The 11,470-nt window shown below is 46.8% G+C and overlaps 1 protein-coding gene across 1 annotated transcript in view; it reads right to left on the reverse strand.

Moving 5' to 3' along the window:
- The window catches only part of ELAVL1 (ELAV like RNA binding protein 1), a 76,693-nt gene extending 66,234 nt beyond the window's left edge, over positions 1-10,459 (reverse strand). The window contains exon 1 of the mRNA XM_067557199.1: positions 10,368-10,459. The gene's annotated coding sequence lies outside the window, so the exon portion shown is untranslated. The remainder of the gene's footprint in view (positions 1-10,367) is intronic.
- Positions 10,460-11,470: the final 1,011 nt, after the last annotated feature.

Here is an 11,470-nt window from a genome sequence, read left to right on the forward strand (position 1 = left end):
CAAGAGAGATTTTGGTTAGATATTAGGGAAAACTTTCTAATGATAAGGATAGTCAAGTACTAGAATAGGCTTCCCAGGGAGATATGGAATCCCCAACATTGGAGCATTTAAGAGCAGGTTAGTCAAACACCTGTCAGGGGTTGTGTAGGTATATTTGGTCCTGCTTCAACGCAGGGAGGCTGAACTAGATGACTTCTGAAGGTCCCTTCCAGACCTACATTTCTTTGATTCCAGACTGACAAAGAAGCTGTGGTTTGGCAAACCAGGATTCCTCTCCTATAAAACTTCCTTATGTCACATCCAAGTCCACAGATGGCAAAACAAGAACAGCCATAAGCATCAGACTGGTGGTTCTCAACCAGGGATACGCAGAGGTCTTCCAAGGTATACAATTAATCCAAATCAGTGTTTTTCAACCTGCAGGACACCCCGTCCGCAGTGGGGGGAGGGAGGGGGAGTCATGGGACAGGTTTAGGAGGCTCGCAAGTGCAGGGCAGACATTAGGGGGCGGCAAGCAGGGCAAATGCCCAGGGACCCATGACACAGGGGGCCCTGCAAAGCTAAGTTACATGCTTCAGCACCACTGCCTGGGGCTCAGGCTTCACACAAGGCTCACAAATGAAAAACCAGCTCAAGTATTACATTGAAATGCGAGTACAACATTTATATTCCAATCGACTTTAGAGTTACATGGTAAAAATCAGAAAGTAAGCAATTTTTTCAGTAATAGGATGCTGTGACACTTTTGTATTTTTATGTCTGATTTTGTAAGCAAGTAGTTGTTAAGTGAGGTGAAACTTGGGGTACACAAGACAAATCAGACTCCTGAAAGGGATACAGTAGTCTGGAAAAGTTGAAAACCAGTGTGTCAGACCAATGATCCATCTCACCCAGTGTCCTGTCTACTGAGAGTGGCCAATGTGCTTCAGAAAGAATGAACAAAACAAGGCAATTATTGAGTGAACACTAACCCTAACCCCTCTCATCCACTCCCAGCATCTGGCAGTCAGAAACTAGGGACACTCAGAGCATGCGGTTGCATCCCTGACCATATAAATAAATAAGTTTCCTTATTTACTTTCTCCACAACATTCAGGATTTTATAGACTCATATATATCCCCCCTTAGTCATCTTTTCCAAGCTGAAAAGTCCCAGTCTTTTTAAGCACTTTTCATACGGAAGCTGTTCCATCCCCCTAATAATTTTTGCTGCCATTCTCTGTACCTTTTCCAGTTCTAATACATCTTTTTTTAGATGGGGCGACCAGAATTGCACACAATATTCAAGGTGCGGGCGTACTACGGATTTATACATTGGCAGTATATTTATTGTCTACCCCATTACTAATAGTTCCTAAGATTGTCAGCATTTTTGACGGCCGCTGCACATCGAGCAGATGTTTTCAGAGAACTATCTATGATGACTCCCAGACCTCTTTCTTGAGTGATAACTAACTTAGTTCCTATCATTTTGTATGCATAGTTGAGATTATGTTTTCCAATGTGCATTACTTTGCACTTAACACTGAATTTCATCTGCCATTGTGTTGCCCAGTCACTCAGTTCCGAGAGATCCCTTTGTAACTCCTCGCAGTGTGCTTTGGACTAACTATCCTGAGTTATCTGCAAATTTTGCCACCTCACTGTTTACCCCTTTTTCCAGATCATTTATGAATACATTGAACAGCACTGACCCCAGTACAGATCCCAGGGAACACCACTATTTACCTCTCTCCATTCTGAAAACTGACCATTTATTTCTATCCTTTGTTTTGTCTTTTAATCAGTTACTGATCCATGAGAGGATCCCTCCTATCCCATGACTGCTTACTTTTCTTAAGAACCTTTGGTGAGGGATCTTGTCAAAGGCTTTCTGAAAGTCCAAGTACACTACAGAATATCCACTGGATCACCCTTGTCTACGTGTTTGTTAACGTCCTCAAAGAATTCTAATAGATTGATATGGCATTATTTCCCTTTACAAAAGCCATATTGATTCTTCCCCAACATATCATGTTCATCTATGCATCTGGTAATTCTGTTCTTCACTATTGTTTCAACCAATTTGCCTGGTACTGAAATTAGGCTTACCAGCCTGTAATTGCCGGAATAGCCTCTGCAGCCTTTTTTAAAAATTGGTGTCACGTTAGCTATCCTCCAGTCATCTGGTACAAAAGCCGATTGAAGTGATCGATTACATACCACAGTTTTTGCATTTTCATATTTGAGTTCCTTCAGAACTCTTGAGTGAATGCCATCTGGTCCAGGTGACTTATTACTGTCTAATTTATCAATTTGTGCCAATACCTCTATTGACATGTCATCTGTGACAGATCCTCAGATGTGTCACCTAAAAAGAATGGCTCAGGTGTGAGACTCTCACTTCCTCTGCAGTAAAGACTAATGTAAAGAATTCATTTAGCTTCTCCACAATGGTTTTATCTTCCTTGAGTGCTCCTTCTGCACCTCAATGGTCCAGTGGCCCTGCTGATTATTCGGCAGGCTTCCTGCTTCTAATGTCCTTAAAGTTTCTGTTAGTTTTTGAGTCTTTTGCTAGTTGCTCTTCAAATTCTATTTTGGCCCGCCTAAAAATACTTTTACATTTAACTTGCTAGAGTTTATGCTTCTTTCTGTTTTCCTCTCTAGGATTGACTTTTTCCCTCTAATCGCTTCTATTACTGTTTAGCCATGGTGGCACTTTTTTGTCCTTTTACTGTGTTTTTAAATTTGGGGTATACATCTAATTTGACAAATTACACCCAGTTCATAAAACCAAATTTCATGGTGGGAAGGCTGATGCTAGGATCCAGAAGACAAGAGAGCAGGATGGGAGAGGCCGCAGTCACCATCCTGACTTTCCCAATGCTGATGGAATAGATGTGGAGGATTAGTGACACCCTTCTCCTGCCCCTCCACCTAACAACCCCTTTAAGTGATTCCTATGATTAGGAGAACAACTTGGAATTCTGCAGCAGTTGGCACTAATTAGCACTGCTGCCATCTCTAAGTCACCCTCCATACATACATACACACACACCCAAGAGCAACATCAGCAGCAGAAAGGAGCAGGTCGTAGAGCTGGGCTCATAGCTTCCCTTCAGTGCCTCCATAGCACAGCTCTGCCACTGTGTCAAAGATGGTGATGCTTGACATAAGGGGAGCCTGCAAGCACAGATGTTTCTTACAGGAGCTGTAGACAACTGTTGCCAGGTAAGATTCCCAGCCTCAGCATAGGGGCATTAAAATGAGGGGTTCACTGTGGAGAAAGGCATAACCCTATCCCTCCTATATCCCCAGTACTACTCCTCCAGCACCTACCTTGTCAGCTCAATCCCAGTGTTAGTGTAGGACAGATCAGGGGACTTTGCCTGCCTGCCAGATTTCAAAAATGCTCCCTGGGCTTGCTCCCTCCTCAGCATAAATCTCAATTTAAGAAAAATAGAAATCCACTCTCTCTACCCATGTGGTATTCACAGCAAGCAAGAAAAAAAAGGGGGGGAACTGAGATATGAGGGGTTGTGAGCAGCGTAGTTCCCAGCTGCACTCCTCTGAGTTCAGCCCCAGACAGCAACCCATCTTTGGATCAGTTGTAACTACTGTCAGACTGTCAAATCACAATGGTTTAATCAGACTTAATTATGCAGGGGAAGGTGAGAGCAAGTAAAGGAAACCAGAGGTAGTGATGGAAGTGGGGAATGACAACAAATTGGTAATGCCAGTGCATCAAACATCCTGAGGATGATCAACTACGGGATTATCTGGGGACTAGAACTCCCTGACTATCTCCTACAAGAAGAATAAGGGGAGGAAGAAGTTTTAACTTTTCCTCTCTTCAGTTAGAAATCAGAAGGAGTCAGCATAGTTAATGAGTTATAAATAATAAGTTTAAAAATAGTTATGTATCACCAACATTCAGTGACGCAAGGAACCTGTATGTATGTGAATGAGTGGGGTCAGCAATCTGGGGTTTCTAGGTACCAAGGTCATGCAGCCGCAAAGATCAAAAAAATTGAAGATGATCTGATGTATTTCTGAAAAAGAGGATTTTAAAATGTATATTGTATTCTGCAGCACATACTGGTGTTCCTAAGATCTTCAAAAATTAAAAGAACCGCAGCGTGTTCTGTATTTTTAGGGCTCGTTTAGACTTGAACATTTACCAAAATAGCTATTCTGGAATGGTTGTTTCAACATTATTCCAAAGTAAGAGTGCCCACACAGGGCTTATATCGTTGCAACTATTCCAGAGTAATTACTCCAGAACAGCTACTTCCATAAACTTCCAAGTGGAGACAAGCCCTGAGCTTTCTATAAGTAGCAAGTGCTCTGGGATTCAGATAGTAAGAGCCTGTGAAAATCAGAAGTCAGAACCTTAACCATGATACTACTAACATGTTTCCATAATACATCTCTGCCCTGAAGTTGTTACAATCAACATAAGAATCAAAAGATAAGAAAAATAATATCACTTCAGGAAACAGAGGGTGAAGATTCCAGGGACTGCTTAGACAGGCGAGTTTTAAAGGAGAAAGGCTGAGCTTCTGGCAGATGAAGACAAGCTGTTCCAGCTATAGAAGGTAAAAGCCACAAAACTAAGAATAGGAAAAGGAGACAAAGGTTTGAAGGCAAAAGGATGGGGAAGCAGAGAGTGAATAAAAAGAAGAGACAGAAATGGTGGAGGTTGAAGGTTATGTATGACCTTCGAGGATTACGCTCCTTTTATATATTCAAAGACAGGAAGATCACAGTAACATTAAATCAAAGGGAAGGAGGATGACTTTGGCAGCAGCATTTTGAACACACTGAAAGGAGGAGCAGTTAGAGAAAGAAGTCAGACACGAGATTACAGTAATAAAGACAAGAAGTGACCATGATACAGGATATGTGTGTCTACATTGCAGACTGAAGTCGATTTACTTTAAATCGACTTTCACCCACCGAATTTTGGAAGTCACAGGAGCGTGATCACACCACGCTCCTTGAGCTGGGCTCTTGCATCCCACTTGCCACGCTTGGGTTGACACTCAAAGCAGTGCACTGTGGATAGCAATCCCACAGTGCAATTAACCACAGAGGCTTTTGGGAAGCTTGTTGTCGGTGCAACATGCTCCCTCCCCCTCCCTTCTTGTCCAAAACAAACTACAAATGCTTTTTCGCGCCATTTTTCTATGCCACGCATATGCCGTTGCCGGAAAGATATGGAGCCTGCTCAGCTCTGCACTACCATTGTGAGCATCACAAATATCTCATAGCTTATCCTGCAGTATTTTCAAAGGAGAGAGAGGAGCCGCAGCATGGAAGATAGCGATGTTACTGAGGCCACCCTACTACAAGCCATACAGCAGAAAATTCCCTTTTGCTGCAGGCTGTCACGCATCATCTTCAGTCCATGGAGCGCTGGTCCCGGGGAAAAAAAGCACAGATTGGTGGGATTGCATCATTATGAAGGTGTGGGATGATGAGCAGTGGCTGCAGAACTTTTGTATGAGAAAGGCCATTTTCTTTGAACTTTGCATGGAGCTGTCCCCAGCCCTGAAGCGCGACTACTCGCTTGAGTCCAGCTCAGACAGTGGAGAAGTGAGTGGCTATCGCTCTGTGGAAACTGGCAATCCCAGACTGCTACCAGTCAGTTGGGAATCAATTTGGAGTCGGTAAATTCACTGTTGGAGCTGCTGTGATGCAAGTGTGCAGGGCCATCAGTAGACTTCTGCTAAGAAGGATAGTAACTTTGGGAAATGTGCAGGACATAGTGGACGGGTTTGCCGCAATGGGGTTCCCAAACTGTGGGGGGCAATATATGGCAGGCATATCCCTAACCTAGCACCTGACCACCTTGCCACAGATTACATAAACCGGAATGGATACTTCTCAATGGTGTTGCAGGCCCTTGTGGATCACCGGGGATGTTTCACCAACATCAGTGTGGGGTGAGTTAGAAAGGTGCATGACACGTGCATCTTTAGGTACTGAGGTTTGTTCAATAAGATGCAGGCGGGCACCTTCTTCCCTGACCAAAAAATAAACATTGGGGATGTGGAAATGCCAATAGTGATCCTAGGGGATCCTGCCTACCCCTTGCTCCCATGGCTAATGAAGTCCTACACCAGGCACCTGGACAGTGAGAAGGAGCTTTCAATAACAGGCTCAGCAAGTGCAGAATGGTGGTGAAATATGCATTTGGCTGTTTAAAAGCCAGATGGAGATGCCTGCTTACTAGGCTTGATATCAGTGAAAAGAACATCCCATCAGCTATATCTGCGTGCTGTGTGCTCCATAATTTGTGTGAAACGAAGGGGGAAAAGTTCCTCCAGGGTTGGGTCATGGAGACTGATAGGCTGGCTGCAAATTTTGAGCAGCCAGATTGCAGCACTATGCTCAAAACCAACGGCGGAGAGCTTCGGCAAGCATTGAAAAACCAGTCTTGCAATGAACTGCAGTAATGTATGTCTGTGTTGTGCCTTTATTTCCCATCCCCCACTCTCACTCCAGTGAATCCCTCTCCTTCTCTCCCCACTCAAGCTATGAATGAATAAAGAGATGTTTTTTAATGCTACAAAGTTTTATTTGTGACCCATTTTAATGGGGGGAAAGGAGGATAACTTAACATTATAAAGTGTCACTATGCAAGCAACTGTGGTTGCATGCAGTTCTTAAAGAGACTGTCGCATCCTGCTGCTACACCTTGCTCCTCTTAGCCTGCTTGGGGGTGGGGGCTGATAAAGCAGTAGGTGATGGAACATTTTGGAGGGTCTGCAGAGGGAGTCTGTCCTGCCACTGCTCTTCCTGGAGCTCTACCAGATGTCACAGCATGTCGGACTGATCCCTCATAATACACAACATCTCCTGTTACGTATCATGCTCCTGCGCAGATCTTCTATGTTCCATGTCCAGTTTTTCAGACAAGAACATCCTCCAGGCTCTGAGCTCTGTGTCAGCAGCCACTGAGGCGTTCATTAGTTCGCTGAACATGTCATCCTGCAGTTTTTCTTTTTCCGCTTTCTAATCTGGGAAAGTCTTTCAGATGAAGTTCGGCAAGGGAGGCCAAAGGCCGAGGGGCCTACTGTAAGATAAGCAAAGCACAAAGTTGCCATTGTTAGCTTACCCAAAGTAATAAAGGAAATGTTACAATGTAAAAAGTACTCCCCTTCATGTTCACAAGGCTAAGCCAGACCTGCATTCCGTTCTGTACATCTCAGAAGGGTCAGACTGGCGTTACAGACATGGTAAGCAAGAGGCCCTTGCATCTGTTATAGAGAGGCTTCATGAGCGCTAAAAATCCACAATCCACACTTGAGCAAGGAGAGGGATCACTGGGCTCCCCTGTAATATGCCGAAGACCAGCTTGGGAGGAGGTGGGCATAATAAATTAGAGGACACTGAGTGAATTGTAGCGGCAGAAAACATAGGGCAACCAGTGCCCCGACCCATAATGATCATTGCAACAGTACTAGGACTAGGAATAGTCTTGGGGAGGTGCCCAGGGACCCTGTTCACGGCAGAGGAATAAAACGGAGTGACTGTATTGGTTGGGTACTTTAAACTTGCGCCATCTTCCCTAGGCAACCATGTGTGATATCAGCCTCCTGAGGGTAACAGGTGGAAAGGGAAGATTTTCTGTAAGCATCGGGGCACAGGCCTGGCAGTTATGCTGCGTTCAACGATGATGCCTGCTCATTTAATAGCAGAGTGGCGGGGGAAAGTATCCTACCATAGCAGAAGAAATAAGGCTGCCCTCCCAAGAAACCTTCTGCAAAGATTAACAGATTACCTAGACAAAAGTCTCCTTGTGATAGCCACAGAGAATTCTCAGAGCATACCACTGCACATAAATAGTCTGTCCCGGGAGTAACCTTCCACTGAAGTTTACCACTACCCAATAAGATCCTCCCCGCAAAAACACAAACTCCTTTTAAGAAGCTGGACTGTGAACACAGCCGCAAAAAAAAGATTTGCCCCACGCACTCACCAGATGTGCCTTCCCCTGCATCTTGATCAGTCCCGCTGTCTTGTGTGTAGCTGGACTGCTCTGGGGTAACGAACAGGTCCTGGCTCTCAGAGAGAATGGATACCCCGCTCTCCTGCGTCCTGCTCTCCTCATCCACATCCTCCTCGTCCACAGAGTCCTCCTCATTCGTCCTTGACTAGGATTCTTCGGAGGTATCGACGCTGCATGATGGCACAGTGGTGGGGTCCCCGCCAAGAATTGCATGCAGCTCCTCATAAAAACGGCATGTTTTGGGCGAGGAGCCAGAATGGCTCTTAGTTTCCCTAGTTTTCTGATAAGCCAGTCTCAGCTCTTTGACCTTAACATGGCACCGTTGTGCGTCCGTTTGTGCCCCTTCTCCAACATGCCATGACATATCTTGTTGTATATATCTAAATTTCTTCTGTTGGCTTGGCTCTGAACCAGAACAGACTCTTCGCCCCGCAAACCAATGAGATCCAAGACCTCTGGTTGACTCCAAACTGGAGCGCATTTGGGCCATGCAGTCACCATGAGCAGTTCAGCTACAAAGCTCTCTCCACACTGTCTAAACCAGAAATAGAAATTCAAGATTTCCTGGGGCTTAAGCGGAGGAGCTATTTCCTGTGTACATGGCCACATTACAGCCGAGTGTGACTGTCCACAGCAGTCACAACGGGGCATTATGGGATACCTCCCGGAGGCCAATGGCGTTGATTTACATTGTGCTCTGCCTACATTTAGGCAAATTCGACCCATGGAGAGGTGGTTTCATTAGGTCGACTTTTACCACATTTTAAATCAACGGAACTTACGTGCCAGTGGAGACGCATACTTTAGGGGATCGACATAAGTGACGTTACATCAACCTCCATTGCCCGTGTAGACCAGCCCAGAGACAAGGGTTATAGCAGTCAATTCAGGACATATTTTGAATGAAATAGCAACAGGTCTTAACAAGAAAGACTTAATATGGGGCAGAATAGAGTAAAAGGTCACAGCAAGATTACAGGCTGGGACATATGGAAGAGTGGAGTTGTCAATGAAGTCAGAAAGGAGAAATCAGGAAAAAAGATTAGAAAGGCTACTTACCAGCAATAGTTATTTGCGTAGACTGCTAGTATACATCCTCATTACTGGAATGCAGAATGCATGGTCCTGCACTCCCAACACAGAAGTTTAGTTTTGGTGAAACTGAACTTGAGATACTGGCTGAACACCCAAGATGTCAGCATCAGCTAAGAATGCTAGACTGAATGGGGGTAGGGAAGTGTCATCAGTCTAGGGATTGAGGTGTGACAATGAATGTATAGATAGATGGTGATGAAGTCAGAAAGAAGAGAGTATACAGAAGTTGTGAAAATAGAGAACTGAAGGACAATGGCAGACAGGGAAAGAGGTGAGGATAAAGAACTGTTCAAAGGCAACTGAGTTGTCAGCAACTCTATCTAAATAATTGTATGACACCCCCACCTATTCAATACAGCATCCAAATGCAAGATAGAGGAAAAAAACAGAATCACAAAAGCCAAGAGGGCCAAGTCATCAAGTACATCAAGGACTGCAAAAATGAATCATATGAGAACACACTGTATTACCCATTCCCTATCAACCCATCATGACCCAAATCATTCCCATCTGCTTCTACTGGGGCACAACACACACCCTCCCCCCAACATACACTCCCACAAATATCACACACGGCCACCCTCTCCACACATACACTTCATCAATCACCCTGGATCAGAAGTGGACACAACACACACTGTCCCTATGAGCCAGATCCACGTGCACACTCTCTCCACACACACACACAGGCCAGCTCACTTTGCACACAGGTGATCAGTACATTAGGCTTTACTCGGAAAAAATCTCTCAGCAACTTCGCTGACGGTAACAAGGGTGGAGCGCTAAAACAGCCACGGCTTCCCCCCCGTCTCTGGCATTTCACATGTGGGCTGCCATTCAGAGCCGGTCTCGGTTGCGGAGCTATTGTTAGTGCACATGGGGCCCCTGTCCACACTCGGCTCGGCACCCCGCGAGCCAGTGCAGTTGCACTACTCTCACCAGCAATGGGAGATTTGAAAAACAAACCACAGAAAGGACAAACCCACACCCGCTGCCCTGCATCCCGCACACACCACACCCATGCGGCCGGCTCCGGCCCGGCCCGGCCCCGGCCCGGCCCGGCCCCAACGTGCACCCGCAGCCCCGTGCCTTCCCCGCCACCAGGCCCAGGCCTGCCCCCCCACAGGCCCCGGGTCTCCCCCGCAGGCCCAGGCCACAGCCTCGCTCTGGCGCCCCGCGTGGCCCGCTCCTTCCACCGCCGGGAGGCGAGGCCAGGCCAGGCCAGGCCGGCCCGGCCCGAGCCCACCCGCACACACACCCCCCAGCCCAGCCTCACCTGTCGGCGGCTCCGGCAAGGCCTGGGCAGCGGGAGGGTAACGGCTCCGCAGCGCGCACAACAAGCCGCTCGCAGTGCCGCCTGCACACGCCCCCACCCCGCCCACCGAGCCCCATTGGTTACTTTGCGCACGTGCCCAGCGCCCTATTGGAGCGGCGATCCGTCCGTCAATCGCACGCCCCGGGGCGGGCTCTCCCAGAGGGCGGGAGGGGGGACGTGGGAGGCGAGGCTGAGAGGGGGTGAACTGGAAGGGGCGCGGGAAGGGGAGCCCCGGGCCTGGAGCGGAGACTCGGGGAGAGGAGTCTATAGGCGGAGGGGGAGGTCTCGGAGTCGGGGGTAGCGGGAGAGCAGGTGGCTCCTGATCAGCTGCCCTGCTGTGCAATGGCCCATGGGACCCCTTTCTTGCTGCTTATTGGGGGTGCTGAAGGAAGGACCCAGCACCCAGCTGTGCTGGAGTGCGTGGGGAAGGGCAAAGGGTTGTAGTCCAGATGAGAATGTAGTCCCTCACCCACCCTTTGGTTGCTCCATTTAGCCCAAAGGGTGCTTCTTCCCTTGGGTAGAGTGTTCACTGGCAATGTAGCACCCAGGCCTAGGAGGGCACAACCTGCCCTTCTCTGATAACTGGGTGGGTAGAGCAGTGGATTGTAAGTGTGTGTGTAGAAAGGAAAGTCACAGGTCACTGGTTTGAGTCTGAGTGGAAGGAAAGCTTGTTTTCTGCTTAATGAAAACAGACATCTGCTTGCAAACCTGATGTCACAGGAGGCAAAGACATAATTGTCAGCCTAAAAATTACTTTTTTCTTTGGAACCTTTAGTTAAAAAAATGAGGAAATGAAGGAATGAATGAAAGGAGAAAACAAAAGTCAGACTACAAATGTAGGAATAAAAAGAGTAGCAGGCTTCAAAATGACAGTTTTGGCAATGGATACTCATACGGAATGAAATCAGGAAGGCCAAATCACAGCTGGAGTTACAGTTAGCAAGGGATGTGAACAAGAAGGGTTTCTACAGGTGTGTTAGTAACAAGAAGAAGGTTAGGAAAAGTGTGGGCCCCTTACAGAATGGGGGAGACAACCTAGTGACAGATGATGTAAAAAAAGCTGA

Source organism: Emydura macquarii, unplaced genomic scaffold (assembly GCF_026122565.2).
Source record: "Emydura macquarii macquarii isolate MOO-44397 ecotype Brisbane River unplaced genomic scaffold, CSIRO-AGI_Emac_v2 contig_306, whole genome shotgun sequence".
Lineage (NCBI taxonomy): Eukaryota > Metazoa > Chordata > Testudines > Chelidae > Emydura > Emydura macquarii.